Source organism: Culex pipiens, chromosome 1, assembly GCF_016801865.2.
Source record: "Culex pipiens pallens isolate TS chromosome 1, TS_CPP_V2, whole genome shotgun sequence".
Classification (NCBI taxonomy): domain Eukaryota; kingdom Metazoa; phylum Arthropoda; class Insecta; order Diptera; family Culicidae; genus Culex; species Culex pipiens.
Genome location: NC_068937.1, coordinates 119362293 through 119383526, shown reverse-complemented (window position 1 = coordinate 119383526; position 21234 = coordinate 119362293). Strand labels below are relative to the sequence as shown.

General features: G+C 36.8%; 1 protein-coding gene across 2 annotated transcripts in view; it reads left to right on the top strand.

Moving 5' to 3' along the window:
• The window catches only part of LOC120421197 (leucine-rich repeat-containing protein 24), a 281819-nt gene that overhangs the window by 225136 nt on the left and 35449 nt on the right, over positions 1-21234 (top strand). For both annotated transcript variants that reach the window (XM_039584401.2, XM_039584400.2), the window contains one exon: positions 14014-14157. The gene's annotated coding sequence lies outside the window, so the exon portion shown is untranslated. The remainder of the gene's footprint in view (positions 1-14013; positions 14158-21234) is intronic.

Here is a 21234-nt window from a genome sequence, read left to right as displayed (position 1 = left end):
GGGTTGTAATTTATAATTTCCCATTAGTGTCGGATTCAGGCGTGTGTTTAGTGGATGTGATGGCGTCAATCAACTCTATTGGGTTTTGCGTTGTCTGCGGTGACACGTGTGATAATGAGCTTCATTCATACTGATGAGGTGCAGCCATTTGATTGGATTTTGCGGAAAACTGCTCGAGTTTAAACTGTGACATCAAGCTGGATGCAATCGTTTAGTGTTGAATTGCAGTTAATTGTATGTTTTCGATTGTTTTTAAACAGATGAATCCGGTTGAAATCATTCGGTGATATTAGGCAAAATGATGCAAAACATACATCGGTTTGGGGTAACTTCTAATTTAGTTAATATTTTTTTCGTTTATAATGCCTTTCAAAAATAAAAACAATTAAGCGATCTACTCAGAATTCAATCAGACATTTCAAAACTTGCATCACAATATTTTTTATGAATTTTTCTAGTTTTTGACAGGTATTGAAGGCCTAGCAACCGATCTTAGATTATCAATATTTGCGGCATTAAAAAAATATTTCTTCATTTGTTTTACTGAAAATGCCTAGAGTTTTATTAAATATCTTTTTATAATTTATGAACAAAAAATTAAATGTGATTCAAAATTAGTTAGATTTTTTAAGAATTGAAAAAATGTTCATATTATCTAGTTCAACTTCATTTTCAAGTAAGTGTTAAAGCAATCATATTTACAATAATTTGAAATTCGTGTTACTGACTATTAATATTAAGTATTTTTCATTTTGAAAAAACCGATAAATCATTTACGGTGCAAAGTCAACCCCAACTAAGGCCGTAGCAAATATTTGTATGTCAATATCAGTTAAAAATTTGATGTTGACCTTCATTCGCTTCAGTTTGCTAAACCGTTCAAACTAACAAAGCTGACATAAATTTTATTGCCACCATCCATCGATATCCAATTAGAAAGCATCAACGCAGAAGCGACCGGCTGGAAGTTGTAATCCCTTGCCGGTAAAAAAAACGCTCCAGTCAACTATGCTGGATGCATCCAATCAACCGACCTGGTCCCGAAGGAAACGAGAGTAGTGCTCGGCCATAAATCCCCTCTTGTGGAATCGTAAATTTGCAAGGACCATGGGCAAACAAAACACAAAACTCCGAGGGTTGCCAAATTGGCCAAATTGGCACCGGAGTTCAGGCCTTGATGCACCGATGAACCTCCCGCAATCGAAATTTCTGTAACTTTTATTTTGTGCGCAGTCACCAATTTGGAAATATTTGTATTTGATCAAATTCCACTAGTTTGTCCCATCCCCCGTGTGCATCTCTTGGGGGACCCAAAAGTACACTTTCGGGCAGATATAAACCATTAATCCCTCTTTTTTAGACTTCTTTTTTTGTCTATTTTTTCCGCTTTTATAACCAATTGGATCCAATTTTACGGTGCAGCTTCACTGGAGAGAACCCTCGTCGTTAGATTTCGTTGATTCTTGGTTTTCCATTTCCATGCCGCACTAAAATCAATGGTGAGCCTGGCTAAAAGCTTCTCTGTAACTCTTCTAACAGTTGTGGCTGCTGCTGCTCTGCTGCGGTGGGAGCTTTTGGTTTTTCCATTTTCCATAATGGCCAGGAGTCGAAGAACAATCCTCGAAGTGCACTGGGGAAAAAAAAAGATTTGATTCTTAGGAGTTCAAAAAAAAAACTTTATCTTCAAAATTGAAAAAAGTAGATAGAAATTGTTTCTAAAAACAGTTACCACAACATTAGAATCGAGTTTAAAACAAAACATTTCAGAATTAAAAATCAACTGCAATGCTTATTTTTTATCAGTGCATTTGAATGGAACAAACAAATCTAAAAGGATTTCGGTTTCCGGTCTGACAAACTGTGCACGACTGAGACTGCAGTTACGGAATTGATAAAAGTTGAATCCTGCTGGGAAGGGTTTTGCTCCGCTCCAAATATGAATCTCATTGTTTAGATCAGAGTTTCAATGAAAAGGTCTTGATAACTAGAGACTTTTTTTTATTTTGGTAAAAATAAAATTAAAATGTAATAGTAGTGAACGAACAAGTTGCAGAAAGAAGATTTTTTAAGTACGAGTTGTAAATTAATCCAACCTGGGTTACCGAGTTCGACGAATAGTACGAGTGCTGTAAAAATCAAGTTTTGCAACGAGTTGCATACAACATTACTTGCAATGGAATTTGAAAATCAAAACAAGATTGAAAAGTGTTACTTTTCAATAGAAGTGCTAAAAAAATCCACTTTTCCCATTTAAGTGGTAAAAAACATAACTTTGCAGTCCTTTAATCGAAAAGTTATACTTTTCGATTTGATATTTTTTATGAGAGAAGAAGACCGTTTCATCACTCGAGAGAGCCAGGAAAAACAAGTGCTACAATTTGCACAGTATCTAGAAAGGTGAATTCTGTCTGATACGTTAATTTACCATCAACATTTCTTTCAAGCAAAGATGGTCGCAAAGTTTCTCGCTTTTAAAATTAACTTGTGAATTAAAATTATCAAAGAACGATTTTCCATTGAATTTCACATTGAGCTCCACTAAATTCGTACACATTAATAGCCAACTTAACTGAGCAATTCTCTACGAAATCGGTCTTTTTTCTTCAATTTTAATTTTTGTATTTTTTAATCCGACTGAAACTTTTTTGGTGCCTTCGGTATGCCCAAAGAAGCCATTTTGCATCATTAGTTTGTCCATATAATTTTCCATACAAATTTGGCAGCTGTCCATACAAAAATGATGTATGAAAATTCAAAAATCTGTATCTTTTGAAGGAATTTTTTGATAGATTTCGTGTCTTCGGCAAAGTTGTAGGTATGGATACGGACTACACTGGAAAAAAATAATACACGGTAAGACAAATTTGGTGATTTTTTTATTTAACTTTTTGTCACTAAAACTTGATTTACAAAAAAAACACTATTTTTATTTTTTTTTTATTTTTTGATATGTTTTAGAGGACATAAAATGCCAACTTTTCAGAAATTTCCAGGTTGTGCAAAAAATCATTGACCGAGTTATGAATTTTTTAATCAATACTGATTTTTTCAAAAAATCGAAATTTTGGTCGTAAAAATTTTTCAACTTCATTTTTCGATGTATAATCAAATTTGCAATCAAAAAGTACCTTAGTGAAATTTTGATAAAGTGCACCGTTTTCAAGTTATAGCCATATTTAAGTGACTTTTTTGAAAATAGTCGCAGTTTTTAATTTTTTAAAATTAGTGCACATGTTTGCCCACTTTTGAAAAAAATATTTTTGAAAAGCTGAGAAAATTCTCTATATTTTGCTTATTCCGACTTTGTTGATACGACCTTTAGTTGCTGAGATAATGCAATGCAAAGGTTTAAAAACAGGAAAATTGATGTTTTCTAAGTCTCACCCAAACAACCCACCATTTTCTATCGTCAATATCTCAGCAACTAATTGTCCGATTTTTAATGTTAATATATGAAACATTTGTGAAATTTTCCGATCTTTTCGAAAAAAATATTTTCAAAATTTTCAAATCAAGACTAACATTTCAAAAAGGCCAAACATTCAATATTACGCCCTTTTAAAATGTTAGTCTTGATTTGAAAATATTGTTTTCGAAAAGATCGGAAAATTTCACAAATGTTTCATATTTTAACATTGAAGATCGGACCATTAGTTGCTGAGATATTGACGATAGAAAATTGTGGGTTGTTTGGGTGAGACTTAGAAAACATCAATTTTCCTGTTTTTAAACCTTTGCATTGCAATATCTCAGCAACTAAAGGTCGTATCAACAAAGTCCGAATAAGCAAAATATAGAGAATTTTCTCAGCTCTTCAAAAATATTTTTTTCAAAAGTGGGCAAACATGTGCACTAATTTTAAAAAAATAAAAACTGCGACTATTTTCAAAAAAGTCATTAAATATGGCTATAACTTGAAAACGGTGCACTTTATCAAAATTTCACTAAGGTACTTTTTGATTGCAAATTTAATTATACATCGAAAAATGAAGTTGAAAAATTTTTACGACCAAAATTTCGATTTTTTGAAAAAATCAGTATTGATTAAAAAATTCATAACTCGGTCAATGATTTTTTGCACAACCTGGAAATTTCTGAAAAGTTGGCATTTTATGTCCTCTAAAACATATCAAAAAATAAAAAAAAAATAAAAATAGTGTTTTTTTGTAAATCAAGTTTTAGTGACAAAAAGTTAAATAAAAAAATCACCAATTTTTTCTTACCGTGTATTATTTTTTTCCAGTGTAGTCCGTATCCACAACTTTGCCGAAGACACCAAATCGATCAAAAAATTCCTTCAAAAGATACAGATTTTTGAATTTTCATACATCATTTTTGTATGGACAGCTGCCAAATTTGTATGGAAAATTATATGGACAAGCTAATGATGCAAAATGGCTTCTTTGGGCATACCGAAGGCACCAAAAAAGTTTCAGTCGGATTAAAAAATACAAAAAAATCGAATGACCGAAATCCTAGAGAAGCTCAACTATCTATAACAGGAGTGTTATTTTTTTTTTTTTTTGACTGGCAGGTCAAATTAAAATGCATTCACTGACTTGCGATCTAAATGTGAGTTTAATTCAAACGATAGTTATCGGGGTCGAACAAAATATGTCGTACGAATATTTTATTTTAAAAGTGTTTATGGAATCCATCATTTTAAAACGAATCATTGAGCCCGATTTGAAATCGGTTAAATTTTGTTGTCAACCGCAAAAGATTTTTAATTAAACATTCATTTTTGTAAAAAAAAAAAGAAGTAGAGGTAAAATAACGATTTTACAATATATAACATCAAGTTGGGATTTTTCCATTTATTAATGTGCATTCAATTTCAGAATTGCTCCTAATCTCGAAATACAATAGTCAACCTGCAGATAAATGAAGCTTTAAGCACCATATGCACTATTTGCAGCACATAAAAGGCACTTTATATGCATTGATTTGCTTTTCTCCGTTAACTGCTGGACTGGATATACTGGTGATGTTGTTCGAAGTTCACAATACTCCCAGATTTTAAGTTTAATATCATGAGGTTGATTTTCTGTGATCACTGTGATCTATGATATATGGCCAGAACTATTTACAGATGAGAATGTTTTTGGGGGGAAACAGAAATTATTCTTACATTTACTTAATATTTATTTCACACTGGTTAGCAAACATAATCCTTGGAAAACAATTATCTATGTTTGAAGCTTCTTCAAAATTGAATTGTCACTGCTGTATGCTACAAAAGAAGATTAATAATTTATAAGGTTTTGCGCTCCCTGACTGAATTTGTACGTTTGTGCTTTCCTGCGTGCACAACGAACTTGAGTCTATTAAATTTTTAATGTTCCGGCTCGGATGCTTGAATATTTAAAACAACAAGAAAAAGCTCAGACCAGCTCCGTTTGTACTTAGATAACTGTTATAAATGTTTTGTGTATACTCAAAACAAAAAAAGTTCAGTTGAATTGCCTGAAAAAAGAAAACTTAGAGGAATGAAAACCTTCAAGTATCGATCGTTTCCAGCGAGGTTTCCTCCCAAGTTATAGCCAAAACCCGAAGGAAGAAAAAAAAAACAACACAGCCAAATCACGCCTCCAATTTTTACGAACTCTAATAACGGGAACGTGTAAATTTTTACGATAATTATATTTGCAATTACGCCCCTCGGGAAGCGAATATTCGGCTGGGCCAGCGTTCTCAGTTGAATCGCCTTCCACGAAAAAAAAGGCAACTGTAATTTTCACCGCTCCAAAATGGCTACTTTGGCCGTTATGGCGTTACTAATTTTGATTTCTACCCCTCGACCAATTCCTGTGCTGTGCAAAGAAAGCAATTTTATCTCCTGTGGAGGTCCACACAGCACTTCGGAATTCATTTGAGCCATTAATTGCATTTCCACACCGAGTGGTGGCAGCACCGGCACCCTGCGTTCAATATTGAATTGCAGCAATCCAGGGGCATTCTTGGAAGGAACATTTCCAGCTCCAGCGTGACTTTTCCCAGGAAGCTGTTATGACTCGATACGCGCACAGCTCGGTAGTTTCCCGGAGGAGTCCTGAAACGACGACGACAATGACGAAGGCGTTTTCCCAGGAAAATGGAAATTTATCGGCTGGCTTCACTTTGATCGAGAGCGGAGCATCTTCGTCATACGCCCCGACCTCCGTTCCTCCGGGAATTGAAATCCACTCCTCTAGCTAGTTGGGGTAAAACTTGTACCTCACATGAGAGATGGTAATCAGCATAAACACCGCACTAATTGCATAAACTAGCTCGATTATCCCTCCATAGCTGCCAGGTGAAGACAACAACCAACATCGGAGCTGACTAATCGCAAAACTTTGCGTTGAATAATAATTTTCCACTCGCTGCAAACCAGGGATTCCGGATCCGGGATTGGTGGCTCCCAAAAGTTTTCGGGTCGCATTTTGACCCACTTGTACTCCTCGGGATGGTTTGAGGGGTGAAAAGTTACCCCCAACCAAATTGCTGTTGTCTGTTGTTTAGTTTGGGATGGTCCAAAATGGCTGTAAACTGAAACTGATAAAATCTAATTTGATATTGTTGGTTTGGTTTTTGGGCACAAAATGATAGTGATTGAGTTGTGCTGAATGAAAACTTAAAATAAATCCGGAATTCAAGCCCGTTCTTACCGAAAGTTGAAAATGTGTGTTGAGTCTGTTGAAAAAATACTTGAACAGCAGAAAATAAGTAAAATAAAAAGTAAATAAAAAAAAACCAAAAGAAACACGAAAAAACAACATAACATATTATAAACAAAAAAACAACTTATGCAATCGTTCATACTTCAAATTTAAACAAACTAGACACTTTATTTACGAAAAATCAAAACTCTCCTGGAAAAAATATAAAATATTTTGCAATCATCTCTAATTTTTTTTACTTTCTACTTCAAAATTGAAGAAAAAAACGTTCCATTCTTGGAGTTGCAACTTTTCCAAAATTAAGAGTAGATCGGCACTGTATTACTTTGGAACGATATTTATTTGAAAAAAGCGTATTTTTTCGGTTTGTCCACTGGAATAACAATTGATGAGAACACATTAAAAAATCAGGAATTTATCTTTCCCAAACAAAGGCAATCAGTTCTGACATTTCACGGGATTGTCCTAAGATTTTACTAAATATTTATATAAGTCAAACATTAAAATAAAGCCAAGTCTGCCTTGAAATATCCTTAACACGTCAACTCCCAAGCTCGAGAGAAAGAGGGAATTTGCATTTTCCTCGAGTTTGGTAGTTTAGGTATTTATGATGTAGAACTCTTTATTTTTTTTTATTTTTTTTTTGCCAGATGGTTAGGGCCTGGGTGATGAATAGAGAGAATGCGTAACGTGATTTTCGAATGATCCCACATTGTTTACATCTACAAAGTAGGAGGCTGTTCAAGCACAAGCATGACTGTTTTCTTACTGGTAAATGTGCTGTTTTGTGGTATTTGTTTTATTTTGTCACATTTGACATTTTTTGCTGGAAAATTGTGTGTTTTCAAGTTTCGATCGGTTTTTACGGGTGACGAAGAATTCTGCGATGTCGCAGATAAATTCCCTGACAGATTTTGGAATTCTTCAGCTCTTCCTGATCCAGCGAAAAAACATCGCTAATTCTAGCAAAACTGATCCAAAAAACAGAGAAGATTTTCACCAGTAGGTTTATGAAAATTAATTTTAATGATCGATAACAAGACTTGCTACTTTTGGCGAACAGTAAATTGGTTCCACCTTGACAGTTCAAAATTGAGGCCGTTTTGCGAACCACTATTCAGCACCCAGGTTAGGGCAGATCATTTTTTTCTAAAATTTCAAAAGAATTTCAAGCATCAAAAGCAATGGAAAAGAAAATCTCTTTTTTTTTGTTGAAAATCTCGGTTTTGATATTGTCACTTGTTTACTGTAACTTTGTCGATGATCTTTTGAAAAATGAAATTTTTTAGGTCAGTTTTGACCACCAACTTAATATCTAAATGATTGAACACTGAAGGATACGCCAAAAACTACAGTTAAAGATGGAATTATAAACGAAAAAACAGCATCTAAGGACTTCCAGAATCGTCGTTAGATATTCGGATCTTTTTTTTTCATTTTTCAAAAGGATGTTAAAATCATTCAGACAGTGGAAGTTCGGTCTTAAATTGTTTTATATTTCACCATTTTGTATTGATGGTTTATTTTTTTATTCTCAAGCTGCTTCTCGATTTTTCCATCCTTTGGACATCCCGTGTTCAAACATAACCAACAAATTTCTAAATAATGTAATTATAGCCAACAGTCGTTCCTTCTCACCAGCATTTATGAGTGTATGTTTTCAATCCCACAAAACACAAACAAAACGCACACACCCTCGTACATTCTGTCCGAGATTCCGTGCGTATGGCCCAGACCCACTTTTTTTCTTTTCGACCTACAGCAAGCCACTGCGTCGGAGGAAACCCCCAGAAATCTCTTGTAGGTATTCGTGGGTAGGATAACATTCCGTCTGGTCTGGACTCTGTTTTGATGGGAAAAAGCAATTTTGCAATGAAACCCCGCCCGCCCGTCGTTGTTTTGTGATTGTATTTAGGGGCCGAAAAGTTCGACCCTGGTGTCGGAGAGTGGAAGGAGGGTTGTAAAAAGTTTGGTAATTAAATGGGGAAGAGTCCTTGGCCCTTCAGCGAAAAAAGCTTAGAAAATGGCTAGAGAGACTGTATGTGAGGGCCTCTGCTGTGGAATGTGCTATTATTGCGAAAATAATTGCTTTGTGATGGCTGCTATTTTGCGAGGAAAGTGCCCCGGACTACGTATTCAGTTAATTGACATGTTTTCGGCAGGAAACCCCCACAGTTAAAGTTAGTGTTTGACATGGGGTGTGGGAAAAAGTTATTTATGTGTGATGAAGCTTTCTAGTTAATTGTGTAACGGAACTGTCGACGGGATTGGTAGAGTGGAAGCTTTGCTAGATAATTTGAAAAGTTCGTTATAAATTAAGCTTTAAAAGTTTAACATAATAAAACAGCAATTCAATTACCTTTTGGAACACCCCAAGGACAGCAAACCCTTTTCTGACCCCTAGCTCCAGTTTACGGATCCTAAAATAATTATTTACACCTGCTGCCATGACCTAATAAATCGTACCTGAGCAATTCTCTGAGATTTCGGTCATTCGATTTTTTCTGTATTTTTTAATCCGTCTGAAACTTTTTTGGTGCCTTTGGTATGCCCAAAGAAGCCATTTTGCATCATTAGTTTGTCCATATAATTTTCCATACAAATTTGGCAGCTGTCCATACAAAAATGATATGTGAAAATACAAAAATCTGTATCTTTTGAAGGAATTTTTTGATCGATTTGGTGTCTTCGGCAAAGTTGTAGGTATGGATATGGACTACACTGAAAATGGTGATTTTTAATTTCACTTTTTGTCACTTAAACTTGATTTGCAAAAAAACACTATTTTTAATTTTTTTTATTTTTTGATATGTTTTAGAGGACATCAAATGCCAACTTTTCAGAAATTTCCAGAATGGGCAAAAAATCTTTGACCGAGTTATGATTTTTTGAATCAATACAATGTTTATCAAAAAATCGAAATATTAGTCGCAAAAATTTTTCAATTTCATTTTTCGATGTAAAATTGAATTTGCAATCAAAAAGTACTTTTGTGAAATTTTGATAAAAGGCACCGTTTTCAAGTTTTAGCCATTTTTATGTAATTTTTTTTCAAAATAGTCGCAGTTATTGATTTTTTAAAAATAGTGCCCATGTTTGCCCACTTTTGAAAAAAATATTTTTGAAAAGCTGAGAAAATTCTCTATATTTTGCATTTTTGAACTTTGTTGATACAACCCTTAGTTGCTGAGATATTGCCATGAAAAAGTTTAAAAACAGGAAAATTTATGTTTTCTAAGTCTCGGCCAAACAACCCACCATTTTCTAATGTCGATATCTCAGCAACTAATGGTCCGATTTACAATGTTAAAATATGAAACATTCGTAAAATTTTCCGATCTCTCCGAAAAAAATATAAAAAAAAAATTAAATCAAGATTAACATTACAAAAGGGCGTAATATTGAATGTTTGGTCTTTTTGAAATGTTAGTCTTGATTTAAAAAATTTCAAAATATTTTTTTCGAAAAGATCGGAAAATTTTACGAATGTTTCATATTTTAACATTGTAAATCGGACCATTAGTTGCTGAGATATCTTCATTAGAAAATGATGGGTTGTTTGGGTGAGACTTGGAAAACATCAATATCTCAGCAACTAAGGGTCGCATCAACAAAGTCCGAAAAAGCAAAATATAGAGAATTTTCTCAGCTTTTCAAAAATATTTTTTTCAAAAGTGGGCAAACATGGGCACTATTTTTAAAAAATCAATAACTGCGACTATTCTGAAAAAAGTTACATAAAAATGGCTATAACTTGAAAACGGTGCACTTTATCAAAATTTCAATAAAGTACTTTTTGATTGCAAATTCAATTTTACATCAAAAAATGAAATTAAAAAATTTTTGCGACCAATATTTCGATTTTTTGAAAAAAATTGTATTGATTCAAAAAATCATAACTAGGTCAAAAAAATTTTGCCCATTCTGGAAATTTCTGAAAAGTTGGCATTTGATGTCCTCTAAAACATATCAAAAAATGAAAAAAAATAAAAATAGTGTTTTTTTGCAAATCAATTTTAGTGACAAAAAGTTAAACAAAAAATCACCAAATTTTTTTACCGTCTATCATTTTTTTTTCAGTGTAGTCCATATCCATACCTACAACTTTGCCGAGGACACCTAATCGATCAAAAAATTCCTTCAAAAGATACAGATTTTTGAATTTTCATGCATCATTTTTGTATGGACAGCTGCCAAATTTGTATGGAAAAAAAATGGCTTCTTTGGGCATACCGAAGGCACCAAAAAAGTTTCAGCCGGATTAAAAAATACAAAAATTAAAGAAAAAAGACCGATTCCGTAGAGAACTTCTCACCTGCGAAAAAAAAAACGAAGTTGACTTTATAGCTGTTGGCCACCTTTGTTAGTACCAACCACTAGTGTCTTCCTTTTTATCTACAAGGACTTCGCCGCCCTGGGCTCCTAAGTGTATGAAAGTATGGCACGGAGCGACGGCGCCGAAAACCCATATTTACACAAAGAATTTTAGAGCGCCCGCCGCGGGATTCGAACCAGCAACCTCTGGATTGGAGTCCAGTGCGCGGTCCGATTGATCCACACGGGCGGGACCTGCACTGAACGAATTATGAACTACGCGCATTGCGACGCCAAACGAAGGATTTAGAGAGCAACCGGATGGAATAGGGACGTGGCGTTACATCGTGCTGCCACCTGGTTTTTTTAAGCGCAAGAGTGTAAAAGTGCTGAGTCATCGTCTAAAAATAGACGGCGTCCTATCTCGCCCAGCAAAATGAAGTCGATAAAGTAGTCGGTTTCGATTAGCAAAAGTGGAAAATGTGGTCTAAAAATAGCGACGCCATCACCCTATTGACGGGTTTGAACTCCTTTTGAGATAAGAGATGCCATTTTGAGGTGATTTTTTTTGTTAAAAAATAAATAAAATAAATAATGCCAATGACGGTTTTGTCCTCTTCCCCCAAACATTCTCGAAAAATCATTGAAGAAGATTTTTTTATCGAAAATTTGTTTACAATCGATTTAAAACTTTTTCCAATACATTGCATATCATTTAATTTTGCAATTGATTAAATAGGACATTTTTCAGTTTTCAAGATCTTGCCCAGGGACAAGTAACAAAACCTTGAATTAAATTTTTCTTTATGCCCAAGAAAAAAATCTTATACATTTAATTTTTTCCAAAACCCAACCTAATCTACATAATTCATTTGTCCAAATATGTTAATTGACATAACAGCGATTCCACGTCAATCCAGCAGAATCCAGATCAAAAGTGCTCCGATATCGGTACATTAATCGAACATAAAGCACCATTCGTCTCCAGCAAAATGTACGGGACACTCATTTTGATGGAGAAGCATGGTACTTTAAGTTCGATTTTTAAACCTAAACCCGATTTTTATCAAAAAAATCATATCTCAGAATTCTATTAAAGGATGGATACTAACCATTTTCAAATATGTTACGTTACACATTCTGAAAAGCTTTTTGGTCCGAGAAGTCCAAACTTATCACGTTTCTTATGCAACGTGGCAAGCTAAAATTGGTTTAGCCGTTCCGGAGATTTGATTATTTGGAAAATTTGGTTCGTCAAAAAAAAGCAAAATATTTTGGACCACCCTATTTTGGCAAGGATCACCCTATCGCCAAACAAAAAATACGAGTGTAATTATGTTAGCCAGTATGGCGTCCAATTTTCCCGGGTTTTGAATTTCCCGGGAAAAGGGAAACGGGAAAAATATTTTCCCAGAATCCCGGGGATATTTTTGAAATGGTCATACATTTTTTTTTCAGAACATTTGTGATGTTTTTAAAGCATGAAATCATAGAATTGATTGATTACCATTAACTGATAGCTGAAAAGCATTGTAAATTGGAAACTTATGTAATTTTTTGGGCTCTAAATTTTAATTCAACAATAAAACGGAAACTAAGAAAATAATATTCAGTCAATGGTAAATTTGATTTATGATTGGAATTTGATATAAGAAACATTATTCACATTATCTTTGAACTCCATTGATGTCACTGCCACTAACTGGGGCAAATCGGGACTCTAGTCTGGATAGGGACAGTACACCCAAAGGAAAAATATATATCAAAATCTGCAACAGTGGACAACTTAGTTGCCTACTGCTTGACCTACTGTATGTTCCAAGATATTCAGAACATAACTTCTCAATTGCTATTTTCGCTTGCACTAAATTAGCATGAAATAAATCAAAAATGCTTTCCCACAGTCAAAAGTACAAGGTTTGAAAATCGTGTTACAATGCAAACTAGCATTTTCAGAAAAAGAATGTCCTTGTATCACCAGACTCTCTACGCGACAGCACCACCACGTGGACCACCCTGCACGTGCTGAAAGTTATGATTGGCAGCTCGTTTAAGGCCGGGGACATTCCCGTGGGAAGGTTTCACTCCCAAAGTACGAACGAAGATATATTATTAGCCGCCGCATCGTCCTTTCTTGAGCGCAAGGTCCTTGTAGCTTGTCGAAAAACACACACTCACACACAAGCAAACTCAGAACTTATTACCGAGCGGGTCGGTGGCCCATGATAAATGGACAAAGTACGCGTCCCTGTCGTTCCGACCCGGCATCTTCATCCATTTGTGGAGAAAGGGTTCCCCGGTGGCTGGCGCACGGATTATTGAGTAAAAGGTGCGTGTCCTCGAAGTGAATTGGATTCCCCCAGGTGTGACGGTAAGAGCGCTCAGATCTCTGCCTGTGAACGTGTTGATGGGCTCGTTGAACACCGCACCGGGCCCCGGTAAGGCCGGGATCAGAGTTTATAATTTGCAGTCGTTTGTTTGCCCCGAGAAAGGGTCAGGTGATTGTTAATTTAGTCGTGACAGGTAAATCTGGTTGAGTTATTAGCTGAACTTTGCCTTTTCGTACTATTTGGCAATAGATGGCGCAGCGAGAGGACTGCGATATTGCGTTACACTTTGCTTGAGACTTGTACGCGAGTAGGTAGAATTGGGCAAGTTTCTTACAACATTCTGTCGGAATCCTACGCACAAGTGGTATAAATTTCCCATTACGGTCGTTTGCGTACGTTAGCAATCCTTCGCAGAACATCCAATTTATGAAGGTCCTCGTTTCGGCCCACCACAAAAAAAAGGAAAAGTATAACCCATATCTTTCAGAGATATTGCGGCAACGGTGGCTCGCCCCAAATTGATGTTGCATTATTGAGGCCAGGAATGTGGCGTAATTTGGCTCGGGCCACACCTAATGAGCATTTCTTTCGTAATGACTAATGGTCGGAGAGGCTTTCAGGCTACATGTTTTTCCTCGCATTCATAGAAACAGACAACGTTGAATCTAATGAAAGTCCTCTTTTTTTTTTCTTGCGTTCGATTTCAGGACATCAGCTTTATCGAAACACGTCGATCAGGACCTGCTGCCATTGGGAGGCCATTAGGAGCGAGTGTTCATCCATCTGGTCAATTACGGTGCCGAATTATGTGGTTGGGCTCGGAGTCCCCGCAGAGTGCTTAATTTGTGATGGTAAGTAGCTTGCGGTAATCGATTCGATTGAGTTGGGAAAGCGGAAATAACCTAATTGATATTTGATCATAGTGGAAGAAGTTAATCGATTTCTTTGATTAAGATACTTGTGTCACTCGTTTAACATATTTTTTTAGTCTTGCAACAGACATTGCATGCAACTTGCAAGTTAGGTTTCAATCTTGGTACAAGTTTAAAATCAAACTGTTACAAAATTTTGCATTAATTCGAACTTTTAAAACTTTTTCATCACCAATTCTAATCACTTGAATTCATCAAGTTTAATTTATTCACCTCGTCGTATCTCAACATTAGCAGGACAAATTTAAAATTCTAAATTTCCCCCACAAAACACTCCTTCAGCACACAAATTGCCCACATTAGCGGTGTATGTGTTCGCCCAGGAGTGCCGTTAGCATAAACCTACTTATCGCAAGATTTGACAAATTGTGGCACCATTCACACCAAATTATGGCGACTGCCTAAACGGTCGTATTCCGAGACTCCCGCTCACTAATAAAATTAGCTTCGTTAAAGCGCCGATTCTTCTTAAATCTCCAGGGCCGACTCTGGCCTAACTTTTGTCAGGTCCGATTTCTCCCCTCGAGAGAAGCGTTATATTTTTCGTTGTTTATGTAAGAAAACGCTGAATACATGTCGTCGTTCCCGAGGCTGCCCCGAGCCATCACTCGTTTATGTTTTCATGAATAATAATGGCAATATTTTCCTGTTGTCCCGGAATAATCTGCTTGGCGCCTTGGATAGAATTGTCCCCGAAAGGGACGTGAGCTCTTTAGTGCACTGATGTTATGTTTTCCTGCTTGTGGGTTGTCCTTACAAATTCCCATACAGTTCTGAAGGTAACACGAACACCCCGCGATATGGAGTAGACTGGGCTACTCGCCAATAGGTGGCAGCACGGCACGACTTGGCAATTGCACTGAACTTTGCACGCAACTTGTATGCAGTAACGTGCAATCATAAGAATGATCGTATCTTTTAAGGCATTTCAAGTTTGGTTACGTAATTCTAAAAAGCTCCTAAAATTAAAGGAACAAATTTCCTTCCTATTTCAAGTGAGAAACGCAAGCGTTCTTTTATGATCGCTATCTTCCTCACAAACACCCACACACACTTATCACGTATGAGACGATCTCTCTTTCATGCATATGATTATAGTCCCACCCCCCTAAACGACCTTCTTTGAAGCCGAGCCGGGGGGAATCCTTGCGCGTAATGTCCCTCCAGAGTGTGATTTATTCCAAGACATCACACTGTCGTGTATGTGGGAGCAAACAAAACATGAAAAACATGAAAAGAGTTCAAAAACCGATGGAACACGATATAACAATGGGAAAATGTCATCCAACGAAGAGGGCACTTGACTTTCTCTCTGATGGTGTCAGACAAGAGCCCTCTGGCAACACGCTGATGAGTTCTAAGGAACAATCTAGTCAAGTTTTGAAATCACGTTGAACTTGGTTTTCGGAAGAAATAAAATGCTTTAATCAGTCAACTGACTGAGCTGGCGTGAAATCCAATTTGCCAGCTTCCGGGTTTATTCGTGCGTGCTTTTCTTCACTTTTGTATGGGAGGGTGGATTTAAATTTATCAAAATTAAATCTTGAATAATTAGCATGACACACGCGAACGGCTTTCAGCACTTCCCCTAAGACTCCATCACAGCAGAGCACAGAGCCTTAATTCGATTGTTCCACACCGAAAACGTGACTGTCAGCAGCTCGTTCTTTCAAAATTTAGCGCCTTAGCAAAACGTCATTGCATGATCTCCAGACGTAAACTTTATGATATTTTTTTTTATTTTTTAAAAAGAAATCGAGAATAACTAAAACAAAATGTCTCAGGTCATACAAATGTTCACGAAGTTGTGCTCCAAACTGCCACATGTCGTTTCAGCACATACATTGATATCTTCGTCAAGAAAGCATAACAGCAACGAGCTCGTATGGCGTTGAACATCTCGCAAGGTTAACGTGCACAAACGAAGAAGCTTCGCGACGACTGCTCCAAGCTAGTTCTCTACTTCGTGTGTACATTGTATCCATAACAAACAGCATCCTGTCCCACCCTGTTCCACGCTTCCGCGAAAAAAGCCGAATCTCGCAATCCTCGCAGCCAGCCTCCTCCAATCACTATAAAATTTAAACATTCATTTCGGCGCGGGCATAAATTTAATCCATTTTGCATAATGAATGGGCGCGTGCTTTTGGGGGAGTTTCATTCCCGTGCAATGAAGGTATACTACAGTGTTATCTCGCCAGCGCGAGCTCTATTTGCTAGTGCTGCTGCTGTCCCATTTTGTTATCGAAAGCTAGCAGCTGAGCCAGGAGGGTTCTAGAGAAATAGGGTTGGCAGAAATGTTTGGGAATTGTAATTTTTTTTACTCCTTTTTGGCTTTGTAACATCATGCTCATTATCGTTTCATTGAATCAATCACTTGATTCATAGATGTTTGTCCCACCACAATAAACAAATTCTTTGTTATGTGTTCTGCCATAGTTAAACCAATTCTCTATAACCATTTTTGGCGATTACTGTCTCGCCATGATCAACGATGCATTTTATTTGATGAAATCTGTCTCATTTTTGACTCATGCCATCATACAATTTCCAGCACGCTATGTTGAACAGCATATCCACATCTAGCCAGTATCTGTCCCACCATGATCAAAACGCTTATCTCAACTAATCATTTCTGTACTGCCATGGGTTCCGTCTCAGTTTGTTTAAAGGTCGCGGTCTCGCCAATTTCAGTCTCACTTCAGATCAAAACACCTATTTAAATTAGTGAATTCAGTCCCGCCACGCCTTAGTCCCAGCTAATTTTAAGGTCTCAACATTGTCTGTCCCAACATAATCAAAACTCGTATTTCAACTATTCATCCCTGTCTCGCCAAAGTTTTCTCAGTATGTTAAAGAATGCGGTCTCGCCAATTTCTGTCCCACCACAAAACACTCATCTCAACTGTTTATTTCTCTACCACCATGGGTAATTTGAGGTAATTTTGAGACAGACTTACCTGTTTCTGTCCCACCAGGATCAAAACGCTCACGTCTCAGTTTGTTTCAAAACTGTCTTGTCACGTCAATGAAATTGTTCAAGTTCAGCTGTCCCACCATGGTATCGCTCAACTCCCACCCTGTTTGAGGACTTTCTAGCCCAAAAAAAGCCACCCTACTCGGGCTCACTTTTACTGGAAGCCCAAGAAATTCAAGGAGCATGGCGCGCTAGGTGTAAATTTTGCCAACCTTCTACCCTTTCGGGACGGGCTAGGTGTCACTTTCGCAGCGAAAGGGCTTACCCGTTAGCCAGATTTTTTTGCTGTTTCGGGAAAAGGACAAACTCACATAACTTTGAGCAGAGCCCAGCGACAAAAAAAAATGCGGGGGCCTTGCCAGGAAAAACGACGAGGTGTTTATTTTCGACTGTTTCACCAGTGTACACATAACTGTGTGTACCCACCTTTGATGTTGTTTTTGCCATATACCCTCTCTTTGTGGATTTTATTCCGAGCTTGGGGTAAAAATGTAAATAAATATGACTGTGTAAGGTGCCCCGATGGAGGAGATTGGATTTCAGACACTAGAGCGAGAGCAAAAAAATCGTATCCAGTTGATCACCTGGAAAATGAGCCCAAGGTGTGGGAAAGGTATTTTATTTAAATTTCAAAGTGATAATCTGCCTATGTTCGCATCAATGTCCCATATGCAAATACAGCAAGCTGAGAAAATCACGAAAGAAGCTTATCCTATACATAAGCCTACGTGTTAAATTTTCATGAAAAAACTGGATTTCCCCCTGATTTCTAGAACAAAGTACTGGATGTTGCAGGCTCTATTGAAAGAGCACACGATTTTGATCCAAACTGCATCAATAGTTCAAAAGAGATGGAAATGCATATGCGACATTTATACGATCAGGGGCAGTAAAGTTGTACAAAGTATGGTGTCGTTTGTTTTGAAAGCAGAGATGTTGCGATGTTGGCTGAACATTTGGCAAAGATTTCAAAAACTGACTCTTCCTTAGTACAATTTTTAGCACCATGCAAGCACTTACGCAAATTACTATGCAACAAACAAACCTGAAACTGATACGAGGTAAATCCAAGTAAATTCTACTTTTCTAATCTGTTCAACTCGTGACGGTATGTTGCAGGAACCCATGGCAGAACAAATCTTTTCGAGATTGTTAAATGATAATGAACTTGTTTACTTGTAGACAGAAACTTGGAATTTCATAAAAAGTTGACATAAGATAAGTTCTTCATTTGCAAAGTGATGGGATGTTTGAATAGAGTACAAGCATTGTTTTTTTCTACAATTTGAAAAATGTACCCAACATACTGCTCGAAGTGTAGGAAATTTGAAAAGCTAATTTTGAAGGTTTAAAACTATCAAATACTTTTAACGCAAAGAAATCATCAAAGACAAAGATGTTGGAGAAATTTTGTAGAGACTATCAATTACTCGGCTTTTTTTTTAAATAATTAGTTGAGTTCTATGTGGTATATTTTTTTCGCAAATCTAAATTCGTTGTACCCAAAACAACAAACGAAAATCTCGACGATGAAAAACCAATAACCGACTTCATCAACCAAAGAGTGACCGGAAGAAGGGAGCGACCCTCACTGGGTTGAATAATTCACCGGCGTTTCGACGCGTGGGAAACTCACCCGTTGGGAGTGTGTACTTTTAGAAACTTGTGGAACTCGACCGACAAACAAAATCGTCCCAAATTGGAAGCACTGACAAAGTTTCTCACGCCCACGCAACGAAGGTTGACTCGAGCTAGTTGAGGGTAATTTTGCTTGAATTGAGGAAAATGTTATGTAAATACTACACGTTAATTGAAAATAACATATTTTTGGTGGTCTAAGCTCATATGGAATGCGTTTGGGGCAAATTTAACAAAATTGATGTTGCATTCACAACTGATTTTATGATTTAACATATCTTTCTAGTTTTAATGGCTATTTTTTTACAAAATTTGACTGAACGCCTGATTTGACAGATTACTTAGGCCGATACTAGTAGTTTATGCAACAAGTTGCAAAAAGAAGATTTTTTTTTTTTTTTTAATCAAGTTTTGCAACGAGTTCCATACAACATTTTTTGCAATTTCGAAAAACACCCTTTGAGTGGAATGACAATTCAAATGTTCATGTATTTTGTCAATTGACCGTTTGAATCAAAAAAATGTTGAAAAGTTTTACTTTTCGAAACAAGACTTTTCAGCATCCATTTAAGTGCTGAAAAGTAGAACTAAAACAAAAATTTGTACAGTCCAGACTCGATTATCCGAAGGCCTCAGAAAAATTTCACTTCGGATAATCGAATCACCAAAAATTTCCTTTTCCTTGCCTTATTTTTGATTGTCGAGCTTTGGTATGACCCCCAAACTACGCTAAAGTGATTTCTAATTTTTAAATTCAAGATAGAGGCCAAAATGGCGGTGATGAAATATCGAAAAAAAATATTTTGTTATTAAATAGGCAATCAACTATTCAAATTTGACTAAAATGGAGTCGTAGAACTCGAATTTAATGTTTAAAACAAGAAAATAAAAAAATATGATTTTTTTTTATTCCTGATTCGATTATCCAAAGTCCCATACAAACCTTCGGATAATCGAAACCTCGGATAATCGAGGCTTTGGATAATCGAGTCTGGACTGTATCAGCCTGATTAAAAAAAATAAAGCACACAGTTAAAAAAAATCAAATTGTGGAAGGTTGTAAATTTAATGTTAAATTTACCTCTTTTGCTGTTTTAATTTAATTTAACTTCAATAAATGTGATCCCGTCCGTGTGGATCAATCGGACCGCGCCCTGGACTCACAATCCAGAGGTCGCCGATTCGAATCCCGCGGCGGGCGCTCTAAAAATTCTTTGTGTAAATATGGGTATTTGGCGCCGTCGCTCCGTGCCATACTTTCATACACTTAGGAGCCCAGGGCGGCGAAGTCCTTGTAGTTAAAAGGAAGACACTAGTGGTTGGTACTAGCAATAGAGGCCGACAGCTATAAAGTCAACTTCGTTTTTTTTTAATGTTAAAAAAGTGCAACTACACATAAAATTATGTAAATTTACATTTTTTTCCAAGGTAAATTTTTTGGCCACATGTGCGGTTGAAATTCCATGAACTACCGCTTATCAGAGTTTGCCAAATGGTATTCCCTACCAGACTTTGAGGGCTTTTCTAAAGCTCCATCACCACCCCCAGTATTCTGGGAAGCCCTTCCGAAAGTTCTTCAAACATTTCCATGCATACCTCTTCAGTACAAAACCCCCAGAAATATGCAAACGTTCTCGTGTAACTCGCACGAAACGGTACCCCATTATCTGACAAACTCGAACCAAAGTTGTTAAAAGTTTAATTGAATAAACCCCCTGCTACTCGCACTCTTGGTGCGCAAATTGGGACAGTTTTAGCTTTCTGCAACTGCTCTTACCTTGAAAGTTGATTTGTCATGTGACTCTGTCAAAAGCAGAACAAAACGCCCTAAATCAAATCCTGTTTTTGAGGTTTTGTCCACCCAGTACAAGGAAACCTTCCCAATTGACCAATGTTTCGTTGGTGACCCCATCCTTACCTCTTCTATTAGCAAAAAAGAAAAGAAAAAAGGACACGACTCAATTCCAAATGATTAATTTCCAGTGCTCCAGAACGGCTGATTGACTTTGTGTCTGATGGGTTTGACTTCTGGTCGACGACGGTGGCTTCTTTTGATCTGTTTCGACCCTCGCTTGATTGGCAATTTCATTTGTCAATTTTTGTTCTTGTTTTCGAAACCGGCGGGGAAGGTTTCCGGAAGCAAATGGAACGAACTCCAATTTGCAGTTCTTTTTTTCGGGTTTTCGGTAACAAAGAATGCAACTTTGAGGAAAACTTAGATCCCATGTAGCAGTTGTATGGGCGACCGAAAACCAATATCTTTGTTGGGTTGAGGTGCAGAAAATATAAATAGTTCTTTTTGCGAGCCATAATCGGAACCGGTTTGCACATTCCGGCACAGACGATTGGACATAGATCCGTGTATGTGGTAAAATTGTGTC